The sequence below is a fragment of the Gallus gallus genome, chromosome 6, assembly GCF_016699485.2.
Source record: "Gallus gallus isolate bGalGal1 chromosome 6, bGalGal1.mat.broiler.GRCg7b, whole genome shotgun sequence".
NCBI classification, from domain to species: domain Eukaryota; kingdom Metazoa; phylum Chordata; class Aves; order Galliformes; family Phasianidae; genus Gallus; species Gallus gallus.
Genome location: NC_052537.1, coordinates 16,240,818 through 16,258,343, shown reverse-complemented (window position 1 = coordinate 16,258,343; position 17,526 = coordinate 16,240,818). Strand labels below are relative to the sequence as shown.

The 17,526-nt window shown below is 40.4% G+C and overlaps 1 long non-coding RNA gene across 1 annotated transcript in view; it reads right to left on the bottom strand.

Annotated features, from left to right (window-relative positions):
- Window positions 1–17,526, bottom strand: part of LOC124418049 — a 52,993-nt gene that overhangs the window by 22,344 nt on the left and 13,123 nt on the right. The window lies entirely within an intron of this gene.

The window sequence follows — 17,526 nt, the reverse complement described above, 5'->3', positions numbered from 1 at the left end:
ATCACCAGAAATCAGACATTAACAGATTAATTAATCAAAATATAAAAGAGTAATATGTTCTTTCCCTTAATTGACCAGGCAACATTTTACTCCACTGACATTCTATTCAGCATAACCAGTATGAAGCTGAGAATTTTGGCATATACAGAACCACCGTGCACTGCCTACCCATATGCCCATGCTAAATAGCTCAGACTTAGTGGGCTACCTTCACACTGCATTGCTCAGTCTCTACCAGAGTAGAGGGGAGAAAGACACTTAAACTATCATCTCAAAACAACTTCACTTGCTCAGAAGAAAGTGACTGAAATAGCCTTTGAAGCTAGATGTGGCAGGATGGATGTCTTTGGTGGTTTTTGGCATGTATTCAAAGTGTTCTGAAAATGTAATAAACATGAAAGGTTACCTTGAAAACAAACAGAAGCCATCTACTACTAAGCCTCAAAAGCACAGTCATTACAGTTCTTATGTCTTATGGGAAATCTACTAAGTGCCAGATCAATGAAGCAGTAATTTTAGATCACTGGTTTCTAAACAAGAACGCAACCAAGATATTCTTCTTGTGTTTTAAGAAACAAAATGACTCATGAAAGTAGAAAGAATGGACTGTTGGCTGTTATGCTTCAAGATGCCATTTAATTTTAAAAGTGTAGCATCACAGCACAGAGGATTTCACAGTTCTATAATGAAGATGAAGGAGAAGGTGAAGGCACAGAAAATGCGTACCACTATGTCACAGTATGGAAATAAAATTTATAGTCTCCTTCCTAATCTCGCTGAAGAAAGCAAGAACACTAGACATCATCTGCATCCAAAAGCCTCCCCCAGATACAAGAACCCAAATGGATTTGACAGAACCATCTATAGCCTTTGCACTTCTCAAGACAGAAGACAGTTTTCAGCTGAGGAGCAAACAGACCAGGTCCTCTGGCACAACTGGAATGGAGGGACAGATCTCTGCAGTTTCATGAGCTAAGTCCTGATTTTCATATCATCTGATAGAATACATTTAGGGTTACTCTGATATTATTTAAGCAAGTCTCATATGGTTTTCACAGCTTCCAGATAAACTCTTTGCCTTACTCTGGCACAGCCATTGTGCCAGTATCTGAGAAAGCTGTGATGCAGAGCTGACTGTCGTTTTTGCAGCAACATTTGCCAATATTTAGTCAAGGAAGAGGATTGGCAGATGGTTACAAATGAGTCACTGGTAAATAATGCAAGAGAATTCTTTAGCTAACCCTGTCGCAATCTCCTGGGGTTGCTGATGATCCCCAGTAGACATATGAAATCCACTCCCCGGACTTAACTTTGAGGAGAGTCCGGTTCGAAACTCAGAGGCAGAATGTTGTATTGATGTATACTTTATAGCCCTCCTTCCTCTCATCTCTGTTTATGCTTGCCAGCCATATTTTATTAATCATGCTAGCAAATGTCTGTAGTCCTTGAAGTCAGAGGTTACTTTTGAAAGCTCAAATCAGGCTTCATAGTATCATTAGCTTATAAATGACCTCCTACACAGAAGCAAATATCTCCCCCCCCTCACATTAGACATCGCAACAGATTCATACTCAAAATCAGACAGTAGCACCTGAACCACTGAAATGAAATTGTGTCAATGTGGTGTGACACATCCCTTAAATAAGAAAATTCTCATAATTGAGTAGTAGGAGGTCAGCATTTTTAGCTACTGAAGTATATTTGCTCCCTTTCCTCTTGTGCTGTTGTGTAGCCATTGCTCACAGATCCAGGCTGAAGACAGCATGAGTCAGTAGCAGAAAGTATAAAAAAATATACCTGATCTAACATTTAGGGAGTGGACTTTACTGGGAGTCTCCATTGTAACAGAAAGAGTTCAAACTAAAGGCAAGGGAAAACAAGATCAGACAAATGAAATGTTAAATATGATTTTGTTTTGGAAGTATAACTCCTGGACACCCCTTCATTGTGTTTTCTTCAGCAAATTAACCCATATTGTACTCCTTGACAGGGGAAACCCAGCCACAATGGTCTCAGCAGTACGCAATGTTTGTAAATTCAAAACCACCCAGTACTGTTCTTAACCGCAGCAGACAACAAGGCACACAATATGGCTTAGTCATTTCCTCACAACTTCATGCCTCAGCAACAGTATAGAGCCACAGAACAGTAGCTTATGTAGAAGTGTTCAGAAGAAATGTAAACATCATTACAACTCATAGACCATATAAGGAAACAGTAAAAGTCTCTCAGAAGCTGAATTACTCTCCTTCTCAGACTTCCTATCCTCTAGCAATCTGATCAGCACAGCTCCAGAGCTGAAGTTGGGTGCTGCTGCTGCCTAGCAGCATGTACACATGACAGCAACAAGAGACTTCAACCAGTGCCTAGAAAGCTCCAGCAGTGCAAAGCTCAGCATAAAGGCATTGTAAACTGAGCTAAATGAGCTAGCAGTGTTCATCAGTCATCCAGCATTAGTGCTACACGGCTGAGTGGCTGAAGAACACAGCGGCCCATTACCCAACACTGACATTAAATGATGCTTGCTGAACACTGATGGAGACCAAATAGTGGATGTGAGCAGTGAGTGGTGAGTTTCAGCAGTGGTAACAGTGGATCACCTCCACTGGTGCATATTTTTACTAGCATGGCATGCAGGTCTTGTTCAGCACTGGTGAAAACGTACAGCTAACAGCAGTGACTGGGTTGATAAACTGTTCTGTAACTGAGAATTTGCTCTAGCACACAGTGCTATTGTGCCCTTTGTATCTGTTGCAGTTTCCACAGAAATAAAAGGCATTACTTTTAGAGAGACCTACATACATTCTACAGGTGAAAAGATGCACCCTGAGAACATCCAACAACTAGAGAGGTGACCCTTTTTTGCAATGGTTACCATCTCACACAGCAAGAAATATTTAGCCATTAGCGAACAACAAAAATGATGCAAAAACACAAACTACAGCCCTCTTTCACTGCAAATTACTTTTTATTCATTTTCTTTCCTGTCATTATCCACTTACTTTAATTTGACATCTGTTTACATGCATATCTCCCATATGTGTATGTCAGCACACACTCACTGCTTGATGCTTCACTATCTGTCTGAAATGGAAGCAGAGGCTCTTCTACAAACCGTAAGTTTCTGTGGAGGGGATTCTGAGGATCTGGAAGTCAAGGTCACTTCTTAGATGTCACTACTACTGTGCCATTTCACCAATGGGGAAAAAAAAGTCTCCAAATCCAGGTAATTATATGCCCTGAATTTTTTTTTTAAGCTTACAGTGTCCTGGCATACACAGATCTCTCCCCCTAGAATCTCTCTAAATATTAGTAATTACATCTTCCTCCAGATGAACAGGAAATTACAGCTTAGTGGGAGCAGAAGCAAATTACTATACAGATAGTGCTCTGGTCTAGAAGACAGATACAGTGATGCATTCACTTTATAATTAGATGGCATTTGCTGTTGTCCATGTAAATCCCTCACTGTGATATGGTGTTTAGCATGCACTGTAATTTAACAGCCAGCTGTTCCAGGCTGGAATTCTGTACTTCATAATCCACACTAAAAATGCCATATTTTGTGCTGTTTCTACCTGCTAGACTGTATTTCAAAAGTTTGAAGTGTAGAAAGCTCCCAAAACATCAAGAGCAAGAAAAGATACTATTTAGTACTACTTAAAAATAAATTCCTCATGAGCAAAACTTGGTCAGAGAGCTTGCTAAGAACTGCCTCATGCTGTAATGACTGATCATAAAGGCATGTGTGCTCCCCCCGTTTGCAAGGATTCCTGCAACAGATGCTCTTTTCCAAGTGTCCCCTACAGCTCAGTGCCATTATCACTACTAGAACAACGGCATTAGATTAGGAAAAGCTACAATTTCTGACAAGCAAGAGCAACAGAATGAAGCACTGCAGTAAACACACCCATTTCAGCAATGCTTGTCAAAATAAAGTTCCTGGATATAGCTTTGAAGAGAGGCTTAAGAAGTTAGGCTAATCTGTACCCTGCACATTTTGTTTCCCTTCTGTCCCCCATTTTGTCTTTCCCTTCTGTTTTACTGATCCTGAGATGGAATCATAGAATCATAGCACAGCCTGGGTTGAAAACGACCTCAAAGTTCATCTAGTTCAACCCCCCTGCTATGTGCAGGGTCACCAACCACCAGACCAGGCTGCCCAGAACCACATCCAGCCTGGCCTTGAATGCCTCCATGGATGGAGCATCCACAACCTCTCTGACAACCTGCTCCAGTGCAACACCACCCTCTGTGTGAAAAACTTCCTCCTAATACCTAAGCTCAACCTTAGTTTAAAACCACTCCCCTAGCAGCAATACTGCGGCCTGCAATAGTGACTAATGCTAGACTTGCCTTTCTGATGCAAATAATTTTATAGTAAAAATGAGAATAGCTGCATACAAGTCAGGATGATGTTTAGTAATTTTGAATTCTTTGGTTTGCTTTCCAGCTGTGCTCTAAATTGCATGTTTCTCCATACAATTCTAATCCCTCATTGGTACCAATAATCTCCAGGTTTGGCAACTTTGCTGACTACAGATTTGACATTGTGAGAGAGTGCACAAAGAAACAATACACAGTTTAGAAAGAGGATACAGCCAGAGTTTCATAGGGAACAGATGAGCTTCAGGAAAACAAAAAATTAAAATAAAAAGGATAAAATAAGAACTGTATGTTCTGTTACAGTCCTCACTAGGAATGTGTGCGTAAGAGGCAGAAGTGAGAAAGTCCAAAGCACCAATATTTTGTTTGTGGCTAGCTCAGGCTAAGATTGAGGGTCTCCCTTCCTCTGACAGCTCTTTAACTGCAAGTTTAAAAACTGAAGTATTTGAAAGCCATCCAGCACTATGGCATTTAGATTGCTTTTGAGAAATATATTGGTAAAGCAAAGTTATCCCCCAGTCTCTGCCCTTTTGTCTTGACAAAACTGTCACAGTCATCAGCAGAGAAGACCTCAAGTCTAAAGAAACAGAAAGCCTATTTACCATGAAGGTAAAGGATACTCTTGAACAGACTGTACTCAGTGCCATACATCCAAGACCTTACAGCCACTGAATATAGTCTTCAGGACAGAAGAAAGTTAACTGAGGACAAAATACTTAGAGAAAAGATCTAATCATTACTAGCTGGTTGCCACTTTGCTAGCTCTGCAGTAATTTAAATATGGAAAAGTTTTAGCTATAAAGCTGTTAACAGTGGAAAAACAGAAGATGCATTGTCCTGGGCAGGCCAGACAACTGCTGACAATTAATATATATGGTAATTTTACTGACTACAGGTTTGGGGGAAAAATTATACCCTGGAAAAGTCTTTTCTTCACTAGAAAAGACAGAAATCACATGTAGGTGTGGTATTTACTGAAGGAACCACTAGTTCCCTGCATTTCTTCCCCCAGATCTTTCTTAGAAAGCAGGATATATAAATACTGAGAGTAAAGAAAGAGGAAATGAACAACTAAAAGCAAGTCTGTATTTTAGATTGGTTCTTGTTTCTGTACCTCATGTTTACAAAACACACCAGTTCTTCACTTTCAGCTCCCATTGACAAGCAACAATTTCCCAACCATACCCTAATACTTTCAAGCTAAGATTACACCACAGGCCTTTGATTCTTGGCTCTGCAACTGCATCATAATGAAGCGCCTCATTTTTTCTTCGTTCTTTTGGAGTTTTGCACCAACTTGAGTTTGCAATAAAGTAGAGAAGATATGTATAGAGATTCTGCAGTCTGAGCCCAAAGCTTTGATTCAGGAATGAGGATGCACAGTGATGCATTCTTTGTAGCTGATACAGACAGGCTGCTCGCTGCTTCAGCATGTGTTCAGGGTCTTAGTGGCTTGCTCAGAGTTCAGTCCCGTATTTCATAGAATCCTCAGAGTCGGAAGAGATCTTTAAAGGCCATCTAGTCCAACTCCCCTGCAGTGAGTGGGGACATGCACAGCTTGAGCAGGTTGCCCAGGGCCTGATCCAGCCTTGCCTTGAAAATCTCCAGGAATGGGGCATCAACCACCTCTCCGGGCAACGTTCCCTCCCAGGAAAAGACTTTTTCCTTATATCTAACCTAAATCTAACCTCTAAGCTTGAAGCCATTTCTCCTTGTTCTGTCACCACAGACCCTGCTAAAGAGTCTGTCCCCTTCTTTCCTGCACTTCCCATTACATTCTGAAAGGCTGCTATCAGGTCACATTGCAACCTTCTCTTCTCCAGGCTGAACAGCCCCAGATCTCTCAGCATGACCTTATAGGAGAGGTGTTCCATCCCTTGGATCATTTTTGTAGCCCTCCTCTGGATGCACTCCAGAGATCCATGTCTCTCCTGTGCTGAGGACTCCTCACCTGGATTCAGTACTCCAGGTGAGGCCTCATCAGTGCAGAGTAGAGAGGCAGGATCACCTCCCTCTCCCCACTGGCCACACTTTTTTTGATGCAATCCAGGATATGGTTGGCTTTCTAGGCTGAGAGACACTGAAAAACATACTCTATCTTTTCCTTTGAGCAAGTCACAGACAGTGTATCTCAAAACTTTTTACTTCCCCCCATGCCTCGTACTAAGTAACACCCTGCTATTCTCTGGAGGATAAGCACTGTCCCTGCTCTGACACAGCACCAGTCTGAAGGCAACAGAAGGCATTGGCAGGATGTTCCTAATCAGTTCAAACCTTCTGTCTTTCATTTCCAAGTCACTAACTCTCCTATTTCTGGACAAGCTGCATGATCTCTGATGGCATAACATCACCATGGTGCCTTCCTCCTGAGTCTCCGGATGTTTGACATCTGCAGTGTGTCTGTTAGCTGACAATTCTTGGTGACTTGATGAAAATGTGCACAATGTGGGCTAGCAGCAGTTGCATTTTGTGCCTACATTTGAATTTATACTTTCTCCACACAGGCACTGAACTTGAAAATGACATTTTATTTTTCTAGCAGCACATTTTGTAAATTTGTCACCATAAAGGGTGATATGAGATAGGTACTACTCATATGCAAAATGAAGCATGATGTACTTCATTTAGAATTACATTTGAAATTAAAAGCATAGCAGCAGTTAACAGCAATGCAGAACTCAGTCTGCCATCAGTTGTATCCATACTTATGTAAGTAGAAATGAGCAATATTATTTATGTAACATAACCACAGAGGCACAAAGCGTACTGCACAAGAAATGGAAGAGGTGCTTGCTGGTTTACCCTGCAGTCAACCACAAAAGGATGGGGAAACACTTACAACGTCCTTGTTCAGGACTTAAAGCATTCTCACAAAAGTCTCAGATGACAATTCTGTGCCACAAAAGGCTTTTCTGCACCAAAGAGATTTATTTGTCTATGCTGCTACAGCAAACTTCCAGAAACACCCCACATACAATGTCCTCTTTTATCTTTTTCCAGACTTTGTGTCTGTATTTAGTGGTGACATGCAAGAAGGAACAAATGTATTTCTGCTTGGGATTTTCTGGTCAAAGTTGCCTGCATTCACACTCTGCATTCATTGCAGCATTGCTTGCTTTCAGGGTGTGCCAGAATTACTGTGTAAGCATTGCTGTTTTACTCAACACTTTCCGGAATGCCAGGGCCTGTGAGCATGCCCAGGGCTTCTGCAAGCACAAACTCAGGCTGGAGCTGCTGGGCATTCACAGCAGCATCCAGTTCAGAAATTCCCTATGTTCTCTGGTATACCTGCATTTTGCTTATTTGGGAAAAGTGAAACAAACTGTTGTGCTCCTAATTGTTAGTTCAGGCCAAAACCAGAACTGACACTTATGTACTTCATGAATACACAAAGAAGCTCTGGGCTGAATGAGCAGCCAGACCCACCATATACCAAAGGTATTACTCTAAGTGCTGGAGTACTTATTTACATGTGGACCTGTGTGCTTACATGAACTTCACAACTAGCAAACAAAAAGAGCGTTAATAGAAAATAGAGAAAAGCTTAAGTAAAAGAAAGCCAAAACAGAGACATGAAATAAACTTCTTCCAGGACACACTGAAAGCTCCAGTGTGGGAAAACTGGGATTCAGTGGCAGTTCAGATTCAAAACTCCAGGCTCAAGCAGAATACGCTCATCTCTCAGATTAAAAAAAGAAATTCAATTCAAAATACTTCGCATTATCCTCTCTCAACTGTCAGACTTCCAACTAAAAGCACTGTTGGAAGATCTGGGATAACCTGGCTGTCTTAGCAATGATTCATATAAACAAGAAGAAAAATCATAAATAGCAACAATTACAGCTGATATCATTCAGCCCCAGTGCCAGGAGGGAGCTGCCTGCCAACGGGAACATTCCTGGCAAGTGAGTCCTGCCGCACGCTCACAGCCAGAGAGTGCCTGGAATGAATCCCATGTTCCGCTCAGGCGCTGCGCTCAGTGTGGTGCTCCCAGCACAGCCCTGGGGAGCCCCCAGGCACAGAGTGGGGCTCTCCTTCCTCCTCCGCACAGCAGAGGCATTGTGCTAAGTGGAAGCAGTTTGCTAGTTCCTGGTGTAAGGCACGGGAAGGAAAAACAGGCACTCATTTTCAGCTGTCAGCATGCCTTAAACTGAGCTTTTCTCTTATTTTAAATATTTAGTTCCACAGTGAGGAACATGTCAAGATTTTTAGCATTAGCCTCCATTAGGGAGTCAATAGCTTGCACAGATGATTGCTTCAGGATGCAAAACATATTGCAGCCTTTGGACTTGTAAGCAATAGATTTTGCTTACAGGAACTGGAGGGGCAGTTGTCAGCAGAGAGCATTAATACTAAAGCAAGTCCACATTCAGTATGGTGCCTTCTGCAGTCTCCAAGAGATTAAGAGTAACTTCTTATAATCTTCAGCTTCTGCCACAGAAAAAAGCTGTTTGCTAAGTTCTCTCTCATGTTCTGAGTACAGCATATCCCAATTACTTTTTAATAGACAGTAGAAGGTAGGAGTAGGTTGGCCTAGTAGCTTAACACTAGATTAACAGCACACGATGCTATGCATCCATAGCAGATGAATGGTAAGGACACTCACACAAGAATCTCTTAAAACCTTTCCAAGGTGCAGAAAAATAAATATTTTCCACCTCCTGTTCACAGTGCTTGTGGATGCTTTACTTCACACTGAGCAAGCACAAAGTTCCCTGCACAGACAAATAGAGACAATTTCACATTGTCTTGGTTTGCACAGCTCCACTTCCCAATATCATTAATTGCATTTGACTTTCCATGACCTTAAAAGAGCATTCTGAGTACAACTTCTGAGTAGTTAGAAGTTCTAACTTACTCAGGAAAAGACAGCAATTTTCCCTGTTGAAATTTTGATGGATACACATAGTGCTCTGTAATGTGCTCGAGCTAAACTAAAAACAAGAAAAATAATCCTTAACTTTCTTAAAATTCACCTGAGTTGATGATCACCATCTTGAGTCAAGTCAAACTTACAATTCAGGTGGGAAATCCTGCCACAGAAAAGACTTGGGGCGCTCTGTCAGAAAATAAAGTACTTCTGAAGCTCTGCACAACTTAACAGGTGCAGTGACCACTGTGCTACCAATTCCATTCTTAGCTTTTTTTCTCACTTTTTTTCAGCTGTTAAAAAACAGCAACAGTTTTGGTTTCAACTTGATGCTAAATAAGAACTGAAAATAGATCATTACTTTTTAATTGTTGTTATTTTCCTTGAATGGGGAAGTCATTTTCTCAGAAGTTTAGAAACTTCAAAACATCAGGTGGTGCATTCAGGGGTAACCATGTGCTATCACAAGAGCTGTTACCCCTGCAAGGGCCTGGGACCAGGCAGAAGGCTGCAACATCAAAGTGCTCTGAGTCATCATGAAATGGTGAGACATGAACATGAAACACATGAGACATCATGAAATGAAACATGAAATTTCCTTCCTCCCCTGCCCCAAAGATATTTCTGCGAAGCACTGACTGCTCCAAACTCAGGCAGGTTATTCCATTTCTTTGCTGTCGTACCATATAGCAGTTTGTAATTAAGTTATTTGGAAAATCATGATGTAATCTGACTATTCTTGAAAGAAGACTGGGATGTTTTATTGGCAGATAATGTTTAAAGCACAACCTCAGACAACCTGACTCCAGACTTCAGATATATTTTCCTAGAAAGTATCATTTTAAAATATGCAAGTAGTGCATTTATTTAACCAGACATAATTAACTCAATAGAAAGAATATTGTCTGCAGGCTGATGCTGTGAATATCTTTGCTAAAAGCATTTCTTAGTTGTTATCAATACAGTCTCAAATGCAGGAAGAGCCTTGAAATGTTCCTAGGTCCTGAAAGCAACATTGAAAGTGTCTGGATAGAGATGTAGCCTTTTTAAGCCTAAAAAGAAGAGGATTTAACAGGACTGAATAGCTCAAAGGATTAGCAGTGAAAGACACTTTCACATATAAACTTGTCTAAGTTCATCCAAATTCAACAGCAACTGAGGTCATCAAATTAAAAGAAGCTTTAGTGGTTCACTGGAAGGAGGTTTGTGGCTCTCAGCCCAGTTTCTAAAGAAAAGATACTCATCAAAAACATGCCTCTATTTGGCATTCGGGCTGGGTGTTCAGAAAAGACCAAGAAGTGAAAATACACAGAGCAGTTCTCTTAGAGCATGCAAGATTTGTGGCCTTTCTGGAATCTGACTAAAATGCAACAGCTAGAATAATGTGGGGAGCACAGCCTCCATTTGTTCAGATGTAGATATGCAATGCATGAATAGAGCAGATTTTTTTAGTAATACTCATGCATTTTTTTTCTTTAATAACATGTCCAGTAAATGGTAAGGTAAATTTAGGTGATAGGTGATTCACCACTGTATTCCTCATTCTGAATTTAAACTCTGCTTGCAGCATAATACAGCTTCTTGTTACTACACTGTTGTCAAGGGCTTTCATTATACAGCCTTCTCCCATAAAACTGTACTTGGATAAAGTCAGACTCCTTACTTTCAGAGACACTGTATGAAGGTATCATGCTTAGTAAGACAGAGCGAGCCTACACACTCTAGGGACACTGGAGGGCCTCAAATGCTACAGCAGACAATGCAGCCAAAAGCACAGACATCACTAAGATCCACAATCAGAGCTGCCAGGTCCTGGGAAATGAGGGCCATTGCCCATCCACTTGGGCTAAGACAACAGGCACCCTCAAACCACCTGGTCTCATTCTCATCCTGAGCACCAGTCATCAAACAGGAACATCTCATCTAGTTACCAGCTTGATTTTCCACATAAAAAAACCCTGCAATTTTATGAGCATCCATGTTTCTCCAAGTGTAAAAGACAAAGCTAAACACTGGGGAAAAAAGCACACATCTGAGAAGCTAAATATTCATATTTCCCCATGTAAAGGAGTGGAGGGAGAAAAACCCTTTTTTCCTTAGACATTTTCTCATGCATAGGCCTGTGAAAAACCTCAGCTACATTCAGATGGCTTTAAATTTACCATGATCAGAAAGCACACAAAGACAAGCAATGTTTTCTTGAAAAAAAACCACAATATACTCTTCCTTTTAATCAAAGCCTCATGGGCTGGGTGTTAAATAGCTCTCATGCATGCTTGAGTTCCCTCTGCTACGTGATTAAGTTAATATTGTGCCCAAAACTCTAATAATCACCTAACATGTCTGTTATGAATATAAAGATGCACGTATTATCAGACTGTTGGACTGTTATGCTTTAAACATGGGGGAGGGACAGGTCCAGAGCACTCTAGCTATGAATGCTTTCTGTAAAATATCCTAAAAATAACCCCTGTGAAGAGCAGACATTCATTTATCTACTTGGGTTTCCACCTGTTAACATTTTTCAGAGAGGGGCCCTGTCTGGAAATAACTCTGTATTTCATGATGAACTGTGTGCTCCACTGGACAGAACCAAGATGTGACTCATTGCTCTGAGAAGCGTAAATATTAAACCTGCTTCAGCCACAGAGGCTTAGACTTGTCTGATAATAAACAGACATCTGTGGCACAGCTGAAAACTGACAGCAAAAATCTGGTCTCTGAGGGTTTTTATTCTACCTGCAAGAAACACCAGCACTGTGATAGTAAGCACTCTCAAGAAACCAGTCACTATGGGGAAGACATCACTGAATAGGAGCAGCAGGCTCTCATCTCTAGACAACAGGAAAACATCCACATCACTCTGAGACACTGTAGAGATCCTTCTGCCATGCTTCTCCCCACTGGTCGCAAGGCAATAACAACAGTCACTGCAAGAGTTATGTTATGTGACGCATAAGCATCATATCACATGGCCTTAGTCCTGCCCTAAGAGTACCACAGGTAAATTAAAATGTATGCATCCAGATAGAGAGCCACTGCAGTATGTAACCTTTCATTTAACAATATCTGATATGAAAGGTAATTGAAAATGTTTTCGTTTTGACTCAAAAGACAGCATATCAAAGATAGGGTAGGGCTGGAGGGTGAAAAGAAGGGTTTAATTCTGTAAATTAGGAATGTGGTAGCTCAGAAAAATATCCTATCAGTGTTCAACACCAAGAGTCAAGAAAAATCATTAAACAGCATACTCCAGCTGTATACAATTCAGTGAAGAAAAAGCTAGGTAGAGAGCAGTTTAGACTGCTAAAATTCAGAAGCTACAGAACAACAAAGTCGAGATTGCCCCAATACATTTACTTAATTTATGGCGGTCATACAGTTTTCTACATTTAGAAGTGATGTGTCCACATAAGTGCCTGCTCAGCTTGATGCACAGCAAGGGTGCTGATATCCATCACTTGGACAGAGCCAGTATGAGGTCTCAGCACCATATAAGACCTATGGCCAACTGGTAGGCTGTATGGTGCCAAGTCTTGTGAATTTGAGTCAGATTCTGAGTTAACCTCAAAGGCTCTGATCCCTGCACCACTATAGGCATACTCATGTAGCAGCTGGGAACAGATGCCCATTTCCTCACTCATACTTTCTTCCCCAAACAAGAATTGCAAGCACTCTCTCACACAGCAGCTATGACTGATAAGACACAACAGCTCCAGCCTGTAACATTCTGGCAAAGACACTGGTATCAAAGAGAGCAGAGCTCTCCAAACAGGACTGCAGGCTATTTTGTCTCCGGTCTTTGACAGATCATTCCTGACCCCGAAGAAGTTTTTAACATAGTAAGAAAAAATAAGCAACTTTCACAAAGAATTCCATACCAATATACACCCTTTCACGGGGCAACACTGTGGCAGAGCACATCAGCACAACAAAATACCCTGGGGAACTTTTATACATTAGCTTGAGAGAGATGCAAGCATCAGACTTCTGTCAACAGATAAAGGAAATCAGGAACAAACTGTAACATTAACATCTCCAGCAGCTAGCTATTCCTCCACAGCTTTTCTCATGGACAGAAGAGCTCAGCTGTGCATGTGCCACTTACATAGCTGGTGATGGCTGAGTGAAATGGAGGGGGAAGACAGCTTCTTCCCCACACAGCTATCAAACTCTGATAAATTTTCTTCATGTATGACTTAGACTGACAAAACAGAGATCCATGTCTTTTTGAACACTATAAAAAGTCTGATAAAAGAAACTCTAAATCCTCCTCTGGTTTCCCACAGAAATACTGCAGTTTATGTTTCCGGTCTGCATGTCCTATTTTAGTTCATGGAAAATATTTTCACAGATCACTTTGTGCAGCAAGAATTTAATATTTGACCTACAAGATCCTGTATTTTTTTTTCCCCCACTAAAGTCAAACCCATGTGATGTTCAAAACCCCAAAGCTTTAAGTGATGTTAAAGTGGGTTTGATTTAGTCTTACATCAATGTTAATCAGATTTACTATTCTAGACTTCCTATTCTCCTGTTTTGAGCATGACTGCTAGGAAGTCTGGATTCATATAGCTCAGGAGTATACAACATGATACGCTGTAGCTGCTGATATTCTTGATACAACAGTTGTCTTGAAGAGGAAACTTGCAATAAGTATGCACTTCATTTTGCAAGAAATCTGGAACACAGGTTTAGTGAATTGTCCATACATGCTAGAATGGATGGCTGCTCAAACAGTTACAGGTAATCTGTAAAATAACTCCATGTTCTATGAAATCTAAACTAATCTAATCTCTAATTAACATGCCTCCTCATCACTGGTGTTCTAATTTAGATAACTTTAAATGAGCAAAATTCCTGTTTGAATACAATACAGCAATTTTTTAATGTAAAAGACACATGATTCTTTCATTATTGAAGAGTTTTGTTACTCCTGAAAGTGCCAGTTAAAAGCCCCTCTCCTCATTTCAAACTGTATTAGCACTAGCAGGAGAAGCTGGCACCTTCTGCTTTTATTCCTACAGCACTGGCACATTGCATGGCACGCTATAAAAGGAAACTGGTTTTTATTAGGGCCTCTGAATACCTCCCAAGGCTTCAAATACACAATCTCCACAAAGGTTCACATGCTATAGTACCTGATCTCTTTCCTGGCAGGTATTGAACAGGAGGAAAACTCTCCTTGCTTTCACTTTATAAAGAAATCTTGCAACAGTAGCCATCAAAAATAGCATTTTATTTGTAAACAAAGGATTTGAGATAGCTACTAAGGTATAAACACTGAGCACTTGAAAACCCCTTTAGAATCCCTTCCCAGAGTCAAAGTGCACTTCAAAATAGTACTTTTAGAAGTATGTACTGTATTAAGCACACAAATGAACTGAGACTTTGAAGAAACATTTACAAAAACCATAATTAAGGTGATTGATTGTTTCTGTAGAAGTTGAGCTATTAGCTTTCCACCATCACACAGCTTTAAATTAGAAACAAAGAGGTGATACATCTTCCTTGGTAGTTCTCAGTAACAGTATCACAGTATAAATTTCAAGGCCCAAAACAAAAAGAGAAGCTCTTGTGGGAGGAGTTCATATTCATGAACTACAGCATCCAGGACTAAATAGGATATTTTCTATGAGTCATTATCTCTGAGATTATTAAGCCTTGGATGCAATCACAGTACCAATGACTCCTTTGCAGCAGGTTTACAGACATTATCTACAGCACAGAGATATCTGACATGAAAAGAGGAACATTCTGAATCTCTTCCTAGGCATGTATTTGTGCCACTTGTAAACATTAACACAGTGCAAACCAAGTACATTACAAATACATTGGTACACTAACATACTTAATGGGAAGAGCAAAAAATAATTATGTCCTTCATAAAATCAAAATCATTCAGTCAGAAATCACATTGTTAAATAATTAAAAGTTGTGACTCAATCTACTTTTTAGGATTATAGAATTACTGTCCCAATTCTGAGGTTCCCTCCCCACACTAGATAACAGAGTTGGACATTTTCATTTAAGGACATAGAGCATTGACTAATCAGAGATCTCAGTTATTAGTAGCAACAATAAGACTAAGAAGAAAACAAAATTTGGTAGTAACTTTGAACATTGACTTAGTAGGGATTCAGAAAATACCTAAACCAGCATCATGAAAGCAGTTTGTTCCATCAGATAACAAGCAGACAAAACTATGCCTCTCATAAGAGAACAACTAACAACACTCAGACTTCAAACAAGAAGCACTACTGAGTGTCTGAAAACACTGCTGTCACAGGGAGAACTCTTTGAAAGCTTAGCTGGCTGACACACGAGCTGGTGGGCATGTGGAGACAGGTTGTCTGCATTAGTATTTTGTTTTAAAGCCTCTTCTACAGCATCATGTCAGGATCAGGAGAAAGCTATGACCTAAGAATTACAGATATGCACATAGGATTTGTTTCAGACTACCATTTAGTAACAAAAGAATACTTATTTCACTTGATTAAATACTCTGATAGGAGGACTTCCTCATCCACAGAGTTGCACACTGCAGGAGCTTTCTACTTAAAACAACTTCAGGTCATAGCCCACTTTTTTTTTTTGCAACATTGTAGTTCACCTGAAGTCTATGGCATTATCTAGCCTGTTCAGGCTATATGGGTGGAACTCACCACAGTTACAGCCTCTGATGTTCCTACAGAAGGTCAACTCATAAGAAAAAAAAAAGAACACAAAATACTGTGAGCAGAGATCACCACAGACCTCAGAGAAGCACAAATTTGCTACCTTTCTCATGCAGAATAGGGAGCTGTACCATTCCCTGCACATCAGTGACTGCAGAGCTAATTCCAAATGAAGATGTATTTTGTGTCTCTGCAACTAACACACAAGTAACTGAATAGCTTATACAGCTTTACTGACTTTTTCTTGGTAGACGCATACAACTGCAACAAATAGTTGTCTTTCTGTTGGCTTTCTTGAAATCCAGATCTTCAGCAAACAAAGTTTCATCCTACCTACTAAATCCATCCTTTCAAAACATCAGCTCCTATGGTTTACAAGCCTCACCAGCACTTCACAAGCACAATATTAATTGAAATAGGAGTGCTTGACTTTCAAGCTTGAAGCAAATGAACAATTCTAGAGTTACTATGAGAGGAGAAACAAATAATATGGAAAAAGTTTACAGTTCTACTCCATGCACTGTGACAACACTGTGAAGTGACAGTAAATGGGGAGCATCACCCCAGTTACAGCTAAAGAACCTCCTCTGAGTGGTTTAAAGTATCTCTAAAAGTATATGCTCCCCTCTCGAGAGTTAACAGCATTTCATGTTATCATTACTAAAAAATACACCAGAATATCAGAAGACCATAATGTTTTTGCCTCAGAAGCACAAATGAGCTGCTCATCATCTCCTAGTCTATCACTCTCATAACTGGATAGATACTCCATGTAATGCTATAATCTGATAGAAAATATAGCAATAACAGCAGAGTAGCAAAATCTTCAACAACAGCAAATAAGAACAAGACCAAACAAAGCAACAAACATAAAAAAAAAAAGGGGGGGAAAAAATAGCTACTTACTTTTAGAAGACAGCACATAGACAACTATCTCCAGCAAAGCACCCCCACCTCCACTGCCAGCCCTTAAATGAGGTCTGGGAAGGGGTGGATCCTGGCTCCACCCCTCCCAGTCACTCAGGAGCATTGCATGCACCTGAGCTCCCCTGCGCTGGCCCTGCCTTCTCACCAGGTGCTCAATCACTGCTTCAGGCTGTGACTCATCATTTCCACTACACACCCTAATTTCCACCACAGTTATAAAGCCTCCCAGAGGTCATTTATTTTTCAGTAGCTCTTTACATAGGTATATCATCTTCTCTAGTTTATCTGTAATTAGTTAGTTATGTTACTGCAAAAATATAGAGGTAGCAAAGACTGTACATTATGTTTTACTGTATTGCTACTTAATGGTGTAAACACTATTGACCACATCTTTAGCTAAGCTGATACCTGGAACTAATGCAGTAGAAGCAATTTATTTTCTGAAAGAAGTTGGGTTTAAGTAAATTAAGTAATGTTTGGAATGTTTATGCACACGGTCCAAGGCCAGCTCCTGCTCTGTTTCACAGATTCCACAGCAATATCCAGGGGCATCTCTGGACTGTCAAGAACTTAAGACTAGACTGAATGCATTTAGTGTAATGCATATGAATGTAAACACATAATTCTTTTGTATGAATTCTACAAGGTACTTCAATTTAAGAAGCT